General features: G+C 41.8%; 1 protein-coding gene across 1 annotated transcript in view; it reads right to left on the bottom strand.

The window, feature by feature from the left end:
* EIF2B3 (eukaryotic translation initiation factor 2B subunit gamma) overlaps positions 1 to 22,134 on the bottom strand; it is a 1,604,034-nt gene that overhangs the window by 440,116 nt on the left and 1,141,784 nt on the right. The window lies entirely within an intron of this gene.

Below are 22,134 nucleotides of genomic sequence, written 5' to 3'. Positions count from 1 at the left end.
TGAACTTCTAAAAAATTCTCTAATAAAAGCCAACACAAGTAAATCTAAAAGACAAAACAGTAGTAACAATTAAGTACATACAAACGTTCAGGGGGTGAAAGGAGAGCAGCTTGTCTGTGCTAATGACTACTCCTTGAAGAGCTAGTATTAAGGTAAATGTATCTACAAGGAGTGTCAATGTATAATGCAAACTGTAACATCTTGAAAGATTCCAGAGCAGTACAATTATACCTCAATGAAGGTCAGCAGTTACAGGATCCCCTGAACAGAGTAGTGCCAAATCCTGTATTTCCACTAGATGGTACATCAAATTTGCAGCATTTAGTGCAGGACTGTGACTGTGGACCACATGTCATCTTCTACAATGTCATATGCAGAAACCCTTCTGAAATGTGCTAGTGCCAAGCATAGTGTTTTCTTATTTTGCCATGTAAAAGATGATCATATCCGCCATAAAATAATGCAATGGGGGAGCTCACCAGGTAATGTGGAGTTACAGGTCATTATTCATAACAACTTAAAATAAGTGCCAGGGGAAACATGCAGGGGATACCTCCTCACTTCTGAAGGGGGTCCTTCTAAGTAGCCCTGCCTTGACCCCTAAAGAACAAGTGGTGGCTTCCCCAGTCTCCACCAGGAAAACTGCAACTGACATTGTGTGCCTAAGTGCATGTATCCCTCCTCACCCCCCCAAAGAAAGGTGAGAAGGCCACAACCTTTCACCCTTCCTCCTCCATGCCTGGTTCCTTAGGTGTGACAACCTGAACCGTGCATCACCTGGGTCACAGGACTCAATCCCTCTGAAACATACAGGTATGATCGTGAAGAACTTAATATTACAACAGGTTCTACTTTGAAAAGTACAGCTGTAAGAAACTTACCATAAAGGTAAATGTTCACATAGGATCAATGTGGCATTCACACCTTTTGCGAGTTCAGCTGCATGTGAAGTCCAAAATCCTGCCCAAGTTCTATAATTATGCACTCCCTCCCCCCAGCCTGACAGACTCCCACTCCTCCCAAGGATGCTAACAAAGTGAGTATAAGTTAGAATTAGCCAATGCAATCTTTATAGTTCTTTCCTGCCCTAGGAAGTCTAGTGGTAGCAACCCCTAGACCACTGACAGAAAACAAGAGAGAGTTGATGTTCTTGAGGGCCATCCAGTCCATGTACGTTCAGCAGGGATCCCCCCATGACCTGTCATCCCCTGGTGCAAGGCCTAGTGCATTAATGAATACTAACTTTCCAGAAGTAGTATTGGGATATGTAGAAGCAAGAGACTTGGGACTTTGCAAGTGAGGGGTGATTTTGTACCCAGTGCAATCTCAGATGCCCAGGACAGAAGAAGAGTTGAATAAGAAATGGAAACTACACTACAAGACTGATCCTAATCGAACAACTGCTGTAGTGGTAAATTTCTTAGATAACTGCACTACATTTATCGTATGAATCACTGTTGGAAATAATAACCTTTGGAAAAAATTCTCAAACCTTGCCCAGTTATTAATGAGGTTGGCTAATTCCCTGGAACAGGATTAAGAAATCCCTACAAGATAGCCACTGCAAAATCTGTCCCATTTCTGAACAGAATGTCCAGTTTGCAGTGCCTGCAAAAGGTCTGTACAGAGGATGAACTGGCTGTTTCAATATCTAAAAATGGCAGTAGAAGCTACTGTGATCCTGGTACTGTGAGGCTTGACTTGCTCTTGCAAGGTCTTTCCATCAGCAGAGTTACAGAATGCCATACAAAGAGTTATCCACTTGGCGACAGTCTGAAGAGTGGGTTACCACCAGTTAACAGCATAGGAAACAAAAAAGTTGATCTGCTTTCCTTAGGTCACTGTTTTATGCAGGTAATAACTCACCTGCCTATGAACATCCAAGGAATAAAAAAATATTTTTCTCCTTTACTCTGAGGGTTTGGTAAAATGACTGATAACTGAAATCAATTCTGTAGTATCTTAGGCATGAAGGATGGAATGGTACATTAGATTACCTTATCCCTGATGAACACCAGGTTTGCTACTCTATATAAAATAGCCTGTAGCTCAGATATTCTCTTGGCATATGTCACAGCCTTCAATGGAACAGTTTATATGTCAAGAATTTGAGAGGAGTAGTGAAAGCTGGATCACACATGACTAGATTAACTTTTCCAGCACAAACTTCAGGTCTCATAGTGAAACCACAGCTTCCACTGGGGGTCGAAGATATAGGATCTCGTTGACAGACTGATTTATTGGTAAAAATGAAGCTGACAGGAGTCATTGAGCATGCAGGTTGAAACAGCAGACAGATGTACTTTCACAGCTGAATAACACAGTCCTGCTGTAAAAAGATCTGAGACGTACTGGACAATTAAACACCATCTAACCATACAAGGAGCTTCATTCCTCCAATGGCAAAGGAAAAAAAACTCTTCTATTTAGCTAAATAGGATTCACAGTAGCAGGCCTTCTAGCTTCCTTTATTATCTATAGTATGTCCTCTGAATACAATGTGCCTAATGGGTAATGGAATCAAATCATCCAAGCTACCAAGCTGGGTCAGATGTACAAAGACACCCTTGAGACTAGTCAAAATGTGAACATGTTGAGACAGAATTACTGGTTTGTCTACTGCCATTTGCATCAGCAGGGAGAACTAATGTTGCCGCAGTAAAAGAAAAAAAATGCTAATAGAAGCATTCCTCGCCTTTCCTCCTTTATATTTTCAGTGAGCAGACAAACACCCTGGGGAGAAGAAAATCAGAGCGTAAGCATAAAGAAACAGACATGCCCAGTTGAAGAAGGCATCCACTGCCTGCACCTTCCTCCAGGTTGTTCTGGAATATTTTGTTTTGCTCAGAGAAGGAAAGAGTTCTATTTCTGGAATACCACACCTGTGAATGAGGTCCAAAAATGAGTCCCTGTCTAGCATCCACTCATGAGGGTCTTGCAGCTGTCCTGCCATTTTGTTGGGATGGAGTATAGGAAACCCTTGGCTGCATTCCTGTTTCTATTTCCTTACTTCACGCCTGATTGCAAGACTGCAAAGATGACAAGAGTGCACCACTTTAGTAGTGACATTTGTGATGAGGTGCCGGACTCTTGGTTTCTAGACTGATATGAAGACTTCCAAAGTCAGGATGACCACCATTGATTCCTTGATGTTCATCTGTCTCTTGATGTCACCATTACCTAAAATACCCTGAAGTTTCACAGTGGATAAATGGACTCAACATTGCCATGCCTAAGGCATCCATGGTGAGGATATGGACATCAGGAGGCATCTTTGAAAGCAACACCCAGGGTGAGCTGTGTCCATGGACCCCAGCATAAGATCTCATGCCTTCTGCAAGGGAACAAGAGAATGGCATGCCCCAGGGATTGAGTGCACTGATGACAGACACTTCATGTACACCAGTGCTGTTCCTTCAAGTGCAGCTTCGCTACAAGAAAAGTACAGTTGTGTACACTTACCTAAATGTAGATGTTCGAGTGTATTCACTGTTGCCTCAGCACTCAGGACTCGCAGGATTCCCTTAGTTGTTGTCTTGCCTCTTGTGTTTTTGAAATGTTCCATTCCTTTTCACCTGCTTCTCCTTGAGTTGGCATTGGTAGAAACGCCAGTCTTTGGAAGTATGGTTTCTATTGCATTAGGGAACAGACAAATGAAACAGCAGTTTCACTGCCTTCAGCTTCATGGTTTTGCCTGTTTCTTCAAGTTTATTAAAAATCTGTACCCACTTTCTGCATTTCAAAGAATATCAAAAATTGTTTATAATCCAACAAAAATCATTCATATCAAAATAGCGTCATACATTAGATTCAAACTGAGTGATATAACTGACCCTGGAAGCAAAATGCATATGTTCAGGTAAAGGGAAGATATACATGAAATGATAATGCATTACAGTAGTTCTGCATTCAGAGATGGGTGCAGGTAGACAAAAAACAGTTACCTACAGAATTAGATTAAATTGAAGGAGGGTGGAACTAGTTGGTGACATAGGAGCAGGTTAATCACCAACTTCTCTTCCTGGGATTTTTAACAAGTAAAAGTGTGTGGGGGATATGCAGAGCACAAAAATCCCTGTATTGAAGAAATACACCCATTACTACTTACAGTCTTCAGGAAGGATAACTGTATACAGAAAATGGATCTGTTCACAGGATGTTTTAAAGAGGGGTGTCATACTGGTGGTCCACAGACCTCTGTACAACCATCTCTGTATAAATGCACATGACAATGAGTGACGGCATAAGATAACAACTGGTAGACACCAGAGAAATGAAGTTCCCAGTAGATATTCAAACACTAAATACTAAGTTGGCTTTTATGGGGTCAGCTACAGTGATACAAGTGACAAGACTACAAGAAACCCAGGAGAAGATAAGCAAACATGATTTAATGGGTCCCTATTAGATCGACGAAAAGGCTTAAGATTGAACAGCTTAGAAATAGAAAATGCCGTTCTTCGGAATAGGTATTGTGACATCGCAGTACAGTGAAGATTGGAAAATTTGCCCTTTCTTTATTGTAGTGCAATCTCGGAGTTGGACTATATAATTATTGGGGGGGGGGGTGTGGGGCACAGCCCCCCACAATACTTATTTCGAAGAATGGCATTTTCAATCACTAGGCCGTTCAATCTTAAGCCTTTTTGTCGATCTAATAGGGACCCTTCATGAAAAAGTGGAGGATATGGAAAATCAGATGAGGTGGAATTATCTCTGGCTGGCAGGTTTCAGAGACCACACAGAACCGGGTACATTAGTAGACTCCTTACAAGAGCAGCTAACAAAAGTACAAGGGAGTCCAAAGGCTATGTCCCCTTAAGATGACTCACAGGACCCTGAAACTGATCCTGCCTACAGGCAGCCTACCAATGCATACTATTTCTAAAGTCTGAATTTTATGGATAACAAAAATTGTTAAAAGCTGCCAAAGAAAGCAGAGAATTCAAGCTGCTTAACTACACAGTGTGGCTTTACAAACACCATTCCACTTAAAAGATGTTTGAAACAAAAATAGGCGGGGGTTTACATAGCTCATAAATTAGACTTTAAAAATAAGATTATGACTCTCCCCAAATAAAAGGACATATTAGTAATCTGATGGAAAGGGGTCAAAAAGAAAATTTTTAACTCCAAAAGAAGCTTTAAAATTTCTGCAGTCTGTGATCAGTGCCGAAGACCTGCCTAATCTTACAAGGAAGCTACTTGGGGTGAGAACACACTCCACTCAGAGAGGCACCAAGCCAAAGATAGTCGAAACCTGCTGACTAGTCCGGGAAAATCATCTACCATATCAAGAAATACCGATCAACCACTGCCTTCCAGTGGTAGCTCAATCAATTCACCACGAAGACAGCAGTACAGAGAAATTTCCTAGAATTTAGGTGAGCTTAAACTTGTCTCTGACAGCTACAGCTAATGCATTTAGTTCCCAAGATCCCTAAATGATATCCAAGAGATGGTGATGCAGGACTCTCTTTATTGGATGCTAACAAAATATCAATGGTAGAAGAGGAGAAAGAGAAGCCTAGACAGCCACCAACATTTCACTTATTTGTAGGGACATGTCCCAAAGTATTATCAATTAAGATCAGAAAGGACAGATGCAAATTACCTGAAGTGATATTAATGGATCACTGCAACCCCAGGACTACAAAGCATTTGAAATGTAGTTTGTAGGTTTATCTAAATGATGGTGCTTACTGAGGAACGCATACATTTAGAGCTGGCTAAGGCAATGCAAACTTAGTCACCCCTATACAATTCTGGGCAGGAAAAATCCTTAGCCTTCAGAAAAAGAAAAGGCGAGCCAAAGTGATTACCCATCAGGTATAACACAAGGATACTATTGACACATCCCTACAATGGGTCATTGAAATATTCCAAGACCATTAATTCAGCTTTAGAAGGATAATAATAAATAGGTGTCTACTAAAATGGATCGTGCTCATTTTTTGGAATTCCAGCATCAAAGAGGAAGATAAATACCAACTCTCTAAACAGGTATAGCAAGCATTCATAGCATCACCCAAGGGAAAATTCCCAGGTGAAGGTGGGATACCCATGGACTCTCAGTAGCTATTTATGCTGCCTTGTAACGTGTTTCATTGCTTGTTGTGAAATACTCATGATATAACTTACTGAGGACAGCGAGTCAGTGCTCTACAGTAGTTACCTTGAAAGATTTCCCATTTGAACTCTACCGGCTGTATAATAGTAGTTCTGCTCTCACTTAAGCTATCTAATGCTGCAATGGTATACCTGTGTTGGGGGTTGAATCAGATGCTGCATGAAATTAATGGTACCATTGAGTAGACAAAATATGTACAGTGACTTGATTTGTCCACTGAGTTGCCTGTTCAGATAGATTTTTTTTATCCTGCTGGGCATTGCGATTTATAATTTTTGCCATGACTTCCTTCCTTTTGTTATACAACCTGTTGATGCTAGGATACCACCAGGGTGGCTTGTTTTTTGAGTTTGTTCTGCGGTTATTCCTGGTAAGCAGTGTGGTCTATATGCCTCTAATATGGTTGTACAGGGTCTCTGAACAATTCGGCATAGCCAGCAGTGTTCTCAGGGATTGAGACGGCTTGAACTTTTGCCAGGTTATCACTTAATAGGTTCACAGGTGTTTACTAGGCTAATGACCACAAGGGCCTTTTTAAGCTTAGCCATGCGTCCCAAATATCTGACAAGTTCTGATACCCTTGATAGTGTAAGTAGGGGTTTGGGAGATGAACCATTCACAGGTTACCTGTGTCCATTAGAGACTCAAGTTCCAAACCAGGGATGAATTTCTGGTTTCACATGCAATTGTCCAAGCTGCACTTGAACTGGGTTAGGGAGGAACTCTGCTTCTCATGGATAAGGAGCCTGTTCCACAAACGCAGTAGTCTCTGGGATACATATCTATCTCTCCAGCAGGACCTATTTTTATCATAGGTAAGGTTTAAGTCTTTAGAATGCGTAATTCTGTTGCTATTCGTTTTGTGGATATGCAGGAGCTCCATCAGAGTGGGATATGACAATGCCCTTATATGCCATGTATAGATCTCCCCTCAAAAGCCTGCAGGAGATGGAATACAGGGATAGGGCCTTAAGGCAGTCTGCATAGGGCATTTTACTTACACCCTGAATTCTTTTAGTGAGGAACCTCTGTGGATGTTTCAATTGCTGGATATACCTGGTTAGGTAAATAACAAAGGGGGCATTGTACTCAATGATAGGGCTGATGAATGCCAAATAAGTGGAACAATGACTTCCTTGGACTTGGATGCCAAACCTTTGTTTATAACTTGTGCAGTATAGAGTGATTTCCTCACCACTGTAGAAACATGATGGTCAAAGGCTAGCTTACTATCTATGTGTGTCCCCAAGTCCCTGAGTACTGGGTCAACTCTAAGGGGTGTGTTGTCAATATAATAGTTACCAGGGATGGATGACTCCCAAAGAACACTATTATGCATTTCTTGGCATTTAGTTTTAGTCCATGGCTCTGACACCAGTTGTCTGTCTGTATCAGCACCTCCTGGAGAACATTTGTGTCAGTGTGACCTTTAATGACTGCTCCTAATTTGCAATCATCTGCAAATTTAGTCAGCCAGAGACCACTGACATTGGCCTTGACTTCTGAGAAGTGAATGCCAAAAAGGAGCAGTCCAAGGACTGATCCCTGAGGAACTCCACTTGTGACTGGCTTATTTGTAGAGGTGGACTCCCCAGTTCTAACTTCCTGGGTGGCTATCCACCAGGTAACATACAGGTTTGTACATAACCTCTTGAGTTTGTCAACAATGCCCGAGTGGGGTATTGTGTCAAATGCCTTGGCCAGGTCAAGGTAGACAGTGTGAACAATTCTGCCCTCATCCATTGCTTTGGTGACCTTCTCAAAGAAGTCCGCCTGGTTGAATAGGAATGATCTCCCTTTGACGAAAACAAACAGGGTTGGGTCCAGTGTCTGGAGGTTTGCTATATCTCTACTGATCATCTCCATGATAATTCTTTCCATGACTTTACATAAAAGACTAGTGAGTGGGTCTGTAGTTTCCAGGGTCTGTAGATAGCCCACCTTTGTGCAGAGGGATGACTGTTGTCTTTCTCCATTCATGAGGCACAAAACTTGTTTGGAGGCGGCAGTTAAATAGTAATTCCATTGGTCCTGATAGGTCATGTTTCATGCTGTTTAGAAGGCATCCTGGGATATTGTGTGGGCCCATTGCGCCTGATAAGCAACTGACTGTGACTTTCTCCTTACTCAGCCTGGTGAGAGGGACATCAGTGTGCCTCACAATGGAGTCTCCAATGACTAGAATGCTGGATTGTGTGGTGGCTTGCTTTACGGCTTAGAGGTAGAGGCTCCAAGAGATGTAGCTCTATGTGTTGTTGTGGGTGTTGTTTTGAAAGAGTGCATTTGGGGCTGCTGAAGGTATTTGTTATGTGTACTTCGTGTAGGAGGTCTTTGTAGTTTAGGAAGGTTACAGTTAAGTGCTTCTGCATATGTGGGTTGATATGTCTGCTTTGAATTGTACGTGATGGGTGAAGTGTGTGTTCTACTGACAACCTTATTGACATTGAGTACTTTTATGTGAGAGCTTTGCCTCCAGTGACATTGTGTAAAACCATCTCTCACATACCATATCAGTTTGTTTTGAGAATTAACTGTAGTAGAAGGTTTACCTTAAAATAGTTCAACCTTACCAGAGGAGACATTACAGTACGGTGGGTGTAGCGTTCTCCCATGCCAGTGGTGATTACACCTTCTTATGTTCACACGTCTAGCGTGTATTTCTCTACACAAGCACCCTGAACCCAACAGTCTAAGTCCAGCAATCGCTGGGCCTGCAAATTCTGCGATAGTGTACGACTCCCAGGTATTCATCCATGAATATGGTATTGGATTGAGTGGTGAGGAACTCCAGTAAAGTATGTGTTATGGGTGAGTTGGACCTATAGCTTTCAAGGATATAGTCTGGGACTTTCCTATGGTAATTTGGACATACAGAAGCTTAAGGAAATTGTCTTGTTTGATCAGGCTTAAGGTATATTTGTTTCTGATGTAAATTAAGACCCTTTCTCCTTTACTCCTTGCCTCTGCAGTAGTTGTTCTAAATGTGTTAAAGGCATTGTAGCCCTGAGCTGCTGGGGGTGCTCTACACTTCTTTAAACCATGTTTCGGTAATTGCACAAATGTCTGCATTCTCCACAATGGGGAGAGCTTGGATGGAGAACAGTTTCTTGTTTAGACTCCTGGGATTGAGAAGTAACATCTTTAGATTTTCTAGGATTGGCTTTGCTATCCTGAAAGGCTTCTCAGTTTTTTATTGACTAAAAAAAGCACAACGGGGAAGGACAACATTTTAGCCAATATTCAAAAGCATAGGACAGGTGCAGACCCTCCCTGGCAAAGCAGCACCATATCCTCCCATGTGGACAAACACCGAGTAAATTTTCCATTGTGGTCAGCAGTCAGGAGTGTTTTTTTATTTTACTAAATATTGTGCTCTCTTGAAGTGACACCAAAAACTAATTCAATTAGTCAATCAGGTTTTGTTCATACTCTAGCATCATCCTTGGAGGTAGCAGACTGCTACACAATCCTAGGCTATTACCAGTCTGGGACATGTAATCTAAGAGCTCTTTCTCTTGTCAAATAGTCCAGGAAGATATGTTTCAAGTAATTTACCCACATGGACTGACTGCATGCATGATCTGGTGGGTCTTTGCCCCTTATAGGTAGCTGAGGGTAACTTTCTCCTTAGCCTGGTGAGTGGGATATCTGTGTGTCTCACACTGGATTATCTTCTGAACAAAATATTAGGTTGTGTGGTGGCTTGCCTTATGGGTTTAGAAAGTGAGGTTCCATGAGTTGTGGCTGTTGTGTGTTGGGGGTAGGCACTTTTAGGGCTGTTGAGGACATTTGTTCAGGTTGCAATGTCATTGTGACATTTTGCACTACACTGTCTGGCCATTGTGACGTTTTGTATTACACTGTATTCAGGTTGGGTGGTGTGGTGACCTTCTGTGTAAACATGTAAGCTGACTGCAGGTTCTCCATTGTTCATCAGACTTGATACTGGAAAAAAATTGCTGCCACTGACATTTTAAAGCTTCTCAGATTACTGATCTATGACTGAAATATGAGAAGGTGGCCTGAGCTAGACTTCAACATGCCTGAAATATTAGAGGTGCTGGTAGCTAAAAATCTTGTCCATTTCCTTGCCCTAATAAAGAGAAAAATATACTTGCTGAACTTATACTTACTGAGTGTTCCGGTGAGCTGTTTTCATGCATTCCCACTGCTTATTCTAATCTTTGTAAAGCTACCATCCAGGTTGTGACTGATGGCTTTGAAGTGCTCATGACAATCATATACATACTTTTCGTGTACTGAGATGATGTTCTGGCCAACAACGAGCACTTGGGCAATCAGTTCACTGATGGCACACTGGCTGTAAAATTGCAAGTTTTATTACATTATCCTGACTTTAGTAAGCAGGAGGGATGTGCGTTTCTAATTTTAAGTTTGTGTTGTAGGAATGGAGTCTACACTGAAATAGGTTCATAGTTCATAGGTAGGTACTAGGCTATCTGCTCAAGGGCATTTATAAGAGTAGCCAGAGTGTGTCGGCTTTCGCCGCCCCATTGATTAATTAACTGAGCCTCTGTCAAGCAGAGCCAATGAAGTGATCCCAGGGGTGTATTTTCTGTTACCCATCCACTCGTCAAGGCTTCTCTTGAAGAGTGTTAGTGAGGGGCTCTGCCTAATGTAGTTAGGAATTTTGTTCCAAAGCATGGGGAGTCTCTGTGACAGGAATCTCTCTCTTCAGCATGTTCTACTTATTGTTGTGGCGAGGTTTAGCTCACTAGAGCGGGTGGCTCGCAGTGACTTGGATTTCTTTAGGTGGAGCATGTCCATCAATTCTGAGTTGGACATGGCTTTGTAAGTCAGGCAGAGATCACCTCTGAATAATTGATATGCCACTGAGTACAGCCAGAGTTTTTTCAGTAGGACTGCATAGGACATATGTTTGAGGCCAGTAATCCTTTTGGTGAGGTGCTTTTGTGGTCTTTCCAGCTGTTGGAAGTGTCTTGTGAGGTACACCCCAAATGGGGCATTGTACTCTATGATGCGTCTGATGAGTGACGAGCAGAGGGGCACTATAACCTCTTTATTTCTAGATGTGAACCCCTTAGTAATTAGATGGGCCACATAGAAGGATTTCCTAACTACTTTGGCAATATGATTGTCAAAGGAGAGATTACTATCTACCTGGGTCCCCAGATCTCTTATTACCTCTTCTGTATTAAGGGGGCTGTCGCCTATGTGGTAATTCGTGGGTGTTTTGTTTTTCCTAAACGGGATGACTATGCATTTTTGGCATTTAGCTTGAGGCCATGACTTTGACACTAGGTGTCTGTCTCAGTAAGGCCTTTTTGAAAGATGTCCGTGTCAGCCAGAGAGTCAATTATGGCTCCCAGTTTGCAGTCATCGGCGAACTTGGTTAGCCATAGTCCTCCTGTGTTTGCCTGTACTTCTGAGAAATATATGCCAAACAGTAGGGGTCCCAGAACTGAGCCTTGTGGGACACCACTTGTGACTGGTTTAGAGTCGGACCTGGAGCCCACTATTCTTACCGTTTGAGTTCTGTCTGTAAGTCAGTTGGCAAACCATCTTGTGACGTATGGGTTTATGTTCAGGCTGGTGAGTTTTTCTATAATATCCGAGTGAGGAATGGTGTTGAACGCCTTAGCGAGATCAAGGTAGGCTGTGTAAATCACCTTTGCCTCGTCTATGGCCTTGGTGACTGTCTCGAAGAAGTCAACCAGGTTTAGAAGGCATTATCTGCCCTTAACAAAGCTGAACTGGGTTGGTTCAAGTGTTTGGAAGTTCCCGATGACTTTGTTAATAAGTTCCAAGATGATGCGCTCCATAGCCTTGTAGACCAGGCTAGTCAGACTTATGGGGCAATAGTTACCAGGGTCAGTTGTGGCCCCTCCTTTGTGGAGTGGAATAACCGTTGCTGTGCGCCATTCTATGGGCATGCAGCCTGTGGAGAGGCTGAGGTTGAACAGCGTGTTTAGGTGGGGGATTAGTTCATTCTGTAGTTTATGCAAGATGCAGCCTGGGGCACCATCTGGCCCACTGATGCTGTGTTTTTAGCTTTTGAAAGGGCTGTTTTCACCTGTGCTTCTGTGATTTCCGGGACACTACACTTTTCCGGTATTGTTGTGAGCCCTTTTGAAGGTGAGAGGGAGGTGAAGTTTGCTCTGAATCTATCTGCCAGGATGTAGGCAATATCAATAGGTTCAGTATATTTTGTGCTATTTTGCACTAGCTCAGGGCATATCTGTGAGTTGCCACTTAGATTCTTGACATAGCTAAAGAAGGCTTTGTGGTTATCTTTCGAATCCTTGGCCATTTTTCTTTCAAAGTTAGCCTTGGATGATTTTATGAGGGACCTTAGTTTCTTACTGATACTGATCAGGGATGTCTTTCCTTCTTGGGCTTTGCTTTTTTTCTGGACTAGTTTCCTCCTTCTGTTGTATAACCTGTTTATGGCAGGGGTCCACCAGACTAGTTTCCTTCTCTTAGGGGAGTGAGTCTTGGTTTTGCTAGGGATGGCACGATCCATGCATCCTTGTAGGTGCTCATGGAGTGCAACTGTAAAGTATTCTGCATCTTGGGCAGTGTTATCCTTTAGTGTGGGGGCTGTGAAAATTACCACCTCTGCCTTAAGTAAGGTGAAGTTTGCTTTAGAAAAGTTTTTCACTGTGGTTTCCTTGGTTGGGGGTGGTGGTGGGGTGTGGACATCCAGGGTGATTAGTTTATGGTCTGATCTAACCAGTGACGGGTTGACCTCTTGAAAACAAATATCAGGTGCACAGCAAAGGAAGGCAAAGCGTGCTCATCAGCAAGAGGTAGCACAGCTGTCAACACGTTTAGCTGCCTTCCTGAATTGGTAAGTTAAAATCCATTGTGCATAACTGACCAGTAAGTGTAAACCACAACAACAATGTACAGGGCTTCAAATTCAACCTTACAATTGTGACCTACTTTGGTAGGCAATACTAGACTACATTCTCCCTTTCCATTTGTTACTCAAACTCGCCTTTAACATTCTTGGCAGTGTATAATTGAACACACAATGGATGGAAACACTCTTTAAATGGGAGTTCAGTGCACATGCAACAAAGATTTTTCAAGCACGTTACTGACAGAATTGTAGTAATTATCTCATGTGCACTTATTTTACTGAGCATAAACATGTAATTGCTCCAGTGATGTATTACGCAACAGCATATACTAAGTGGGCTCTTTTCGGCAGGCAACACAAAAAGCTTTTGAACCATGTGGTACATGCACTGGTTTCAGAAGGACATTCCAATGCTGGGTTTTTTAAGATTCTGAAATGATGAGTACTCTGTTAATCATGTGTACCATGAAGTGATAATATTTTTTGTACGCATGTCAAGGAACCATCAGTGACTGTAGCAGCAGCATAGCTGGGCGAAGGACAATTTGCTATCAGGTAAGGCATTTTACATAGTAGTGTACATTGTGCATTAGAATGCACACTGTCTTACTGCAAGCAATTCTGGCAGCACTCACCTCTTTGCAAATTGCAGAAATCACTGACTAGCCTTCCCCTTTCTTTTTAGTCACCGTGATACTGTGAAAGTACCGATGACAGGAGTTGCACTGCTGGGTCTTTAAAGACCAAAACAGATACCTTTCCAGCTGAACCTGTGAGTCAGGAACCAGTAGCTATGATTCCATCTGGAAGCCCTACTGAATGTGAGGGGGGTTGTGCTATATCCTGTACATTTACATCAAAAATGCATGTATACTCTTGGCTCATTGGTGTAGAAGAATGGAAAGGGAGGAGAGACAGAAGTGAAGGTGTGTGTCCCACTCACCTCTCTCACAGCAAGGGGAGTGTTGTGAGTGCTTGCATTGCAGACAGGGATGTGGAATTTTCCTGGTGGAAGCCTGAGAAACATTTCCCATGCCTCAGGGAAGGGGTCAGAGCTGCTTGCTGGCAATGTCCCCTGTGGAACTCAGGGACAAACAGTGCAGACAGCTCGCTGCATGGCTTCCTTTGGCTACTTAGGCATGAAAGAGGAGAGTTATCTCTAAAGTAAAAATCCTTGAACCACTTCTGACAGCTGTCTGAATAAAGGACCCCCCCGGTGAATTCTTGCCTTGGTGATAACGCAGGGGTGGCAGGGGGGCTGATGACTGCCAGACATCTGGGGCAAAAAAAAAAAAACGTGTGTGTGTGTGTGTGTGTGTGTGTGTGTGTGTGTGTGTATCTACATCTATATATATATATATATATATATATATATATATATATATATATATACACACACACACACATATGTGGTTCTTCTGCACTATGAAAGCTTTCACCTGATACCATGACGTACCACATAAACTCCTAAATTAACAAAAATATTTGCATACGACATACAGTGGTCCAGCGGTAGCATTGTCACCTCACAGCAAGAGGTTCTCCAGTTCGATTCCCGGCTGGGGTGCCTTCTGTGTGGAGTCTGCATGTCTTCCCTGCACTTGTGTGGGTTTCCTCCCACGTTACAAAGACATGCGTCTGGAGCATTTCTCCCCAGGCCTCTGCTGAAAATTGGCTTTGTTACAAGTTGGACTTTCCCGGTAAACAAATGTTAAATAAATAAATACATTTTGCATGAAATAAACAATACTTCCATGTTTGCTGACCGGGCCTGTGAAATGATGCTCTAAAATGTTTCTAAGAGGACATGGGCCAAGATATTTACATATATTTTCATCTATATTGCTGAACAAGTATAAACACCTGCAAAGCAGGTATCAGTAACACGTTATCTAGCATTATGTAAGCTTTCATTTCATACCATGATGTACCATTTAAACTTCTGGGTTAGGTTATTAACACAAATATTAATAGTGGATATTACTGACTGAATGAAGTCCTCAGTGATTTATTTACAAAAAAACAACAGATTTTGCATCAACATGCATTTGCTAAGGAATAGTTAAGTATGAGAAATGGTAATGTCTGGCATTACTGACATTTCTAGGCAAAGCATGACATACTAAACCAAGAAAACATTTTATTTTTCCATGAAAGGACTTTTTTTCTTAATCATGATTTCTGTTCTGGTCATCAGTAGGATAGAAGGTTGGAAAAAAGCTCTAAAATGCACCACAGAGCATCTAGTGTGTGTGTGTGTGTGTGTGTGTGTGTGTGTGTGTGTGTGTGTGTGTGTGTGTGTGTGTGTGTGTGTATGTAGCTGTATACAGGTTGGTGTAAGGGGAGGTTAATGTGTTTGTAGCTATATAAGGGTTTGTGTATGGGTTATAACTAAGTATGGGGAAAGAAGTATGTGTTTGTGTGTCCAGTGTTGGGGGGGGGGGTCGACTGCTTACAAACTGTCAGTGATTGATTATCCATGCAAAACTCTGCAAGACAGTTTACAAGCTGTCTATACGTGACTGGGATTGTAATCTCTGTCTGACAGCTTGTAAGCTGACATACATTACATTTATGTATATCATGTATGACTATACAGATGAGAGTGTATATTTAGGTCACAGTGCTGGTGTCTGTGTATGCTGAGGTGTGGGGAGTGTGTACCTGTGTAATTCCTGGGTAGGACCCTCAGCTGTGTGATTCACAAACATGCAAATAATTTTTAATGAGTTTCATTTCCATGCAGAGTCACATTAATTCTCTGCAGCATGAGTTGCACTGTGGAAGCATGTCTATGAGTACTGTTATATGTTTGTGAAGATTGCTGGCTAATGTTCATTGCTAAAGCAGCTATTCTGTTTAGTGCTAACTGAAATTAAGTGCCGAGGGAGGGATGTCTTCTAGTAAATTCTGTCCTCTGAGGGCCACTCGCGCATATACATTTTGTGTGGGTGAAAATGACCTTCTGTACAGCATATAAGCTGTCAAGTCACTGTCCCTTCAGTCTGTACACATTACGGCTTTTCATCTGTCTCAATATTTTACTAACTAAGGTTACCAGGAATTGAGTTAGTAGACTGAGATACTAAGTACCATCTACCACTCGTTCAAAGTGATGAACATCTGTCTACTATTACAAGCTGTAGTTTTGAGTCTGATTTGTGAGTCATGATCAGTATTGTACTTCTTGTCAAAACAGAGCATCACTGCACACAGAGATATTTGCAGTCCCTGACATACAACTGAATTGCACAATACACTACTACTAAATGCTGGGAAGCATTTGGCTGTCTCCCACTGTTGCAGTCACTTATTTGCAAAGAGTGAGGTTCTAGATTAAGAGTAGAAATTATCCAGAATTTCTGCTGCTTATTCTTTTGGGACAGATTATTAAGTTATCTCCTTTAACAGTTATCTTCTTTTTATTTCAGGAAAGAAATGTTTATAAGTTAACAATGATACATTTTCAAAATGTTCACTTTGAGCTTTCCAGAGGCAATAGGTGTTGTATGAGGCTTGCCAGTTGCAGAAGAAGATGGAAGGATTTTGGTGGTAGTAAAGATATCTACAATTTCTACTCCTGATACATGATGTGCATAAACTGGTGAAATGCTCTGAAAAAAGAAGCAGTGATATGCAGTAGAACTAGTCCAAGCAGGAAGCCTTTAAAATTATCTTGTGTGGAAAGTATGCAGTTTGATGACTCATTCCAGCTGGTTCCCTCTGGAGATGCACAGAAGCCTTGCCATCCACCTGGCTGGTACTTTGATGATGTCAGGTGTTTGTGCAACTCTGGGTTGCCCTGGCAGAAATAGGTAATCCAGTGCAGTGCCCTGGAGAATAAAGGCTTCTCTGGAAAAATAAAATAGTTTTCCCTGACAGCTAAATACCTATTGCTTTTATTAAATGATGCAATGCTCCCAGCATATGGAATGTGTTCTCACTGGCATGGGATAATTAACTAGATCTGGATACGAATACATTCCAAGATTTTTCAAATGGAAATTAGCAGTTTTCTAGAAGGGAGTGTTCACTGGAGATGAAGGTGTAGGAAGGATGTACTAATTATGAAATTTGTACTGAAGGTATGAATAAGGCATAAGTGTGAAATATTTAAATAACTAGATTCATATCATCCCAATAAGCAGAAGGCACTGGGTTGATGAATTTATGGTAACCATTTGAAATGTTGGGACATGTTACAATGAGCTCTGAAATACAGACTGAATGGCCAAAAAATGGACTTGCATATAATAAGTGCAAAATGGTCATTTCCTTAAGTATTCCCTTTTCTCTGAGGTATCTCGGTCTTGTGTAATTGATCTACAGAAGTTTGGGAGAGGGAGAGCTTGCCCGCCCCCTACAAAAAAGAAGTGTAAAGGAAAAGAGTGATCCTTGAGATTTGCTGTTTTTCCTGGGGTTTTGGTCTTTTTTTTTCTGGCTTTTCAACACTCGGCATTTTGGGTACAGACATCTAAGTAGGGAGCCCAAATTTACATATGGATGCAATGGCTTATATGTTGTAACAAACATGAACAGATTCATATACATATCTTCCCCCCTCTAGGCAACCCTGAAAGCTAATTATCTAAACATACTATGCCTAGGACAATTTTCTGGTATAAAAATTCGTTAAGATGATATTTCAGGCACTGGCATACTTTACTGTGTACACATAAAAAAAATCATTAAGACATTATTTCAGGCATTGGCATACTGTACTGTGTACACACAAGGTGGCCAAGTTCTGCCTCAAGTGAAGAGATCAAAAAGAAATAACGGAGTTAGACACATACATCTGTGGGCACCCACAATTGCAGTGTCCACTACAGTAACGATCATTGATGGAAAAGGGGATGGTAAGAGGTACAGTGCAACATGTAGAAGGCTCATTAAAAACATCAGCTTTTGGCTATTTTCAGCAGAAATACTCTTTTCCAGAAAAGAGTGATACTTACAAAATGGCATGGAGTCTTCACGATGTCTATAAATGCAAAGCAAAACAAGTATCAATGACAGAAATTTGCCAAGGGAGAGAGGAAATGGGGTTCTCAACTCTGAAACAATAAAAGCATTTTCGCTGTATAAACTTCTGACAGAAAAGTGAAATCAGGCCCCGCAGAAAAACATGGAAGTGCAAATGACACAGGGCTGGATTTATTAAGCAGTGCTGTAACCTGATGCATGGTCAGCAGTGGATAGGCAGACAACACAGCGGTGTTAAACAGATATGAAGAAATAGAGATAAACAGTGTGAGCAGACCGACCTCTAGGCTTCAGGAAAGTAGCAGAGATGAACAGGAATTGTCATACATGAAGCACAGTGGCAAGGCCAAGAGCCTATGAAGAAAGACAAAGCTGCAATTTCATGTCACACTGTGCAAAACCTATGAGAATGTGGAAGAGAAACAATGCAGGTGCAGCAAACTGTCATCTATCTTTGCAGGTAGTCAGTGCACACTCTAAAGGAAAAACAGTATAGGAGGTAATAGTGAGCAGTGAACAGGTGCTCAGCAAAATGGATACCTCATTGGCTCATTAAAAGTTGTTGAATGGGATACAGAAAATCATGAAATGAGATACAGCAAGAAGAGAAATGCACATCAGGAACACTAAGATAAAGCAGGCTGGTGGAGAAGAGAGGATATTGTTTTCTTGGTGTGTAAAGGATCCCATTTTATATAAATAGAGAAAAAAAAGAAGAAGAGAGGGATGAAAGGGATAAAGGGAAAGGATAGGCAGTAGGGGCACACAGACACAACTGGAAGACCACAGACAAATTTGGACACACAAGGAGGGACACACACACACACACAGAAAAACAAAAGGGAGACAAATGTTAGGGAAAGGATGGGGAACAGACAGCCTGCCAGCTTCTGACTGTTACAGAGGGACATTACTGGGGACAAGTAGGTAGTGATCCTGGATCAGTGTGGCCCCGTGGCATCAGTGAACCGGTCCTGAGAGTCTGCTATACTCCTGCAGAATGGGTTGCTAGATGGTGATGTAGCAGGTCACTGCGAGTTCAACTGCAGGCCCTACTACTCAATACATATCCACCACAGCAATATTTGGGATGGGCTACCTGACAGACATGGGGCAAAACCCTTCCCAGGCAAGGCACTCCCACTCTACTCATCAGCCTTGGGCCAGGAAGACAGCAGGCTGCAGATAACACATTTGTAGCTCTGATTGATCATGAAGACCTACAGAAGAGATAACAAAAACTGGAAATCTGACATTAGTGATGAGGACCCAGAGGTGACATGGTAGCTATAAGCCAGGAAAGGACACAGATGCTATTAACCCCGTGGTATCCAAAGTCTCTACTTCCTTCTGCAGCAGCTGGCAGCATTCTTAGCATGCCTTGTTTGTAATTAAAGACAAACTGAACAGGCAAGGCATCACAAAACACATGTAGGTGTGATAAACCAAGATGTTGCCAGCCCAGCTAGCTGGAATTTTGTAAATAATTATATGTCACTTGAAAATATTAATGTGATTTAAACAGAAATGTGACACGCCAGCCCAGCTAGATAGAATTTTGTAAATAATTCCATGTCATTTGTGAATTGTAATATGATTTGTATGCTTACCTTAAAAATGTAAGAAAACTATATGTTTTGTACTGAGCTTCAAGACTGTAACCACAGTGCACCCTGCTGGAAATGAGCAGACGTGTACAAACAAAATGTCGATGCAAATGCATGGTTTCATAGTAGAAATTGAGATACATAAGAGTTAAGTTGCAAAACTCTAATAAAATAAGTTGATAAATAATTTTACGGGTGTGTTTACCAAAATTAGAAGACAGAATGTCTGCAGCTGGAAATTCTTTCTATTGTTTGAAACAGAGGTAATTACAGGTTTCCAAGGGAATTGTTTACAACTTCCAGTTTCTGGCAAGCTTCTAAGAGAGAATTGTCAGCTTCTAAGAGATAAGTATTTTTCACAGAGACATGTTAAATTCTGTTGATATCTGTTTAGCCTGGGAACTAGATGCAAGTGTCAAATAGTGATGTTATCCAGCTAACCCAGCAGTAATGTGTATTATTAATTTAAGCTCTATCTCAGAGAGAGAGAGAGAGAGAGAGAGGGCATTTTTGTATTTTGTTCTGGACCTGTTAACAACTCACCAGCACTTTGCCTTGCTCTGTAAGTAAGTTATTTAGAACTTAGTTTCTCTTAGAGACAGATAGGAATATAGCAAGAGTAGTCTAGATATGTTCTACTGCGGTGGTGGTGCTGTGGTAGCGTTGTCGCCTCATAGCAAGACGTTGTCCCGTTCGATTCTCAGCTAGAGCGTCTTCTGTGTGGAGGCATAACTGAATGGGGCGTGCCTTCGTTGAAGGTTGTGCGTCAGGGCTGGTAACCCAGTACATAAAAATCCACTACCAATCATCAGCGGACCGGAGTTCCGCTGTGGCGACCCCTAACCGGGAAAAAGCCGAAAGACACAAACAAGTCTAGACATGTTCTGTATTCATGTGAGACTGTCCTACTATGCTATTTTAAAGTATTTCCTGTGATTGTGAATTCTATTGTCACTGTGCTAAGTTAATGAGTATTGTCTTGTGCTTTTATTATTTATTATTAAATATATTTAAACCTTTTAATTGTGGCTGGTTTGCTTACAGATATTTAAGCTCTTAGGGTACTTGTATGTATTTAGTAACACTGTACAGGCCATTCTGGAATAGCCTTAGTTTGGTCATACTAACCATTTGGATAACAGTAACATTACACAGTGGAATTGGTCACCCTTTGGGAAGGGCCTTATAGTAGCTGATAAGTAGGGGTTTCTTTTGGCAGTGCTAACTACCTTATGGTCTGGGCAGAAGGGGTCATAGCTAGTGAACCTGTGCCAGCCTTCCCCAGGTGTGTGTCTGTGTACAAATCAAATCTCAAAGTGTGTGTGTGTCAGCTACTTGGGCAGGGACACAAAGCACTGGTTGGACAAAGAGAGTGCTGGGAGGACTTGGCTTGGAACCCTGGCTAAGGACTCCACTCTACAGCTGTGCCAGTGGGAGTCTTATTGGGATTCAGAGAGAAAGGGAGAAACCAGCCCCAGACTGACTGTGATCTCTGTGTGCTCTTAAGGGAAATTGTACTTTACTGTGTGTGTGTACTATTCATCCTCCCAATGTGCACTTCCCTCACTGGTGTTAGTGGTGAGGATTGAGGTTCCTTGATTACTGGGCCAGTGCATGGGCGTCACAATGGGTATGAAGAAATACTAATGACAGTGGATTGATGCATCTTCACACATAAGCAAACAAGCCTGAAATGATTTCCATAAATCAATACAGACGTATAGCAGTACATTCCTATGCAAAGAAGTAAAAGGCACTCATGAGTCCCACACTGTAGGATAGCAGTCTGCAGTACTACAGTTATTTACAAAGGAGCAGAGGAAGCTACACTAATGCTGTTAGTTGCACTGAAGGAGAAATAGCTACGCTAAACACAACTATGTGTAATAATGTACAAGTGTGACATAATGTCCACTATGCCCTAGAGTCTCAGCCCTGTGACTGGTCGCATAATAATGCAGCACTACAATGCAACATCACACGAACAACATGTAATCATCCAGAGCAACCAACCCTGACTACACTGAGATGTGTCAGATTAAATAAAGACTCAGTATCATGAAAAGCCTATTAGACACAACAAAACATTTATTAATTGCAGTAGTGTAAACAGCAGACATTGTAAATACTACAGCATTTGGGGCATCCTTGCCTAACCTTTGTTTCCCATGGAAAAGACAGACGCAGGTCATCATACCAGTGCCTACACTGCTCACCGGCATTTAGAATGCCAGTCTCCCTAGACAGCACATCTGCCTGATCATACCACGCATCTGACTTTCTTAAAGGATGTACAAAGAGTTTCTGAGACCTTTCACTGAACTGGCTGAGCAGGAGCTAGAGCATAATTTTACTTCTTTTGCACACTAGGGAGGCACTCTTTATTGTGCACTAGCATTTGCAGCCATACTTACAAATGCATAGCTACACAAAATGTCAGCATGAGAATCGTACCCTACAAGGGACTCTGAATCACAAGTTGCACAGCCTAGTGCAATGTAGATGCAAAACACTTGAGTAGGCAAGCATGGCATGTCAGTGAAATGTAGAAGAATCTATATATA

Source organism: Protopterus annectens, chromosome 10.part0, assembly GCF_019279795.1.
Source record: "Protopterus annectens isolate FY-2018-M chromosome 10.part0, PAN1.0, whole genome shotgun sequence".
NCBI lineage: Eukaryota > Metazoa > Chordata > Ceratodontiformes > Protopteridae > Protopterus > Protopterus annectens.
This window is presented reverse-complemented; position numbering and strand designations above follow the sequence as displayed.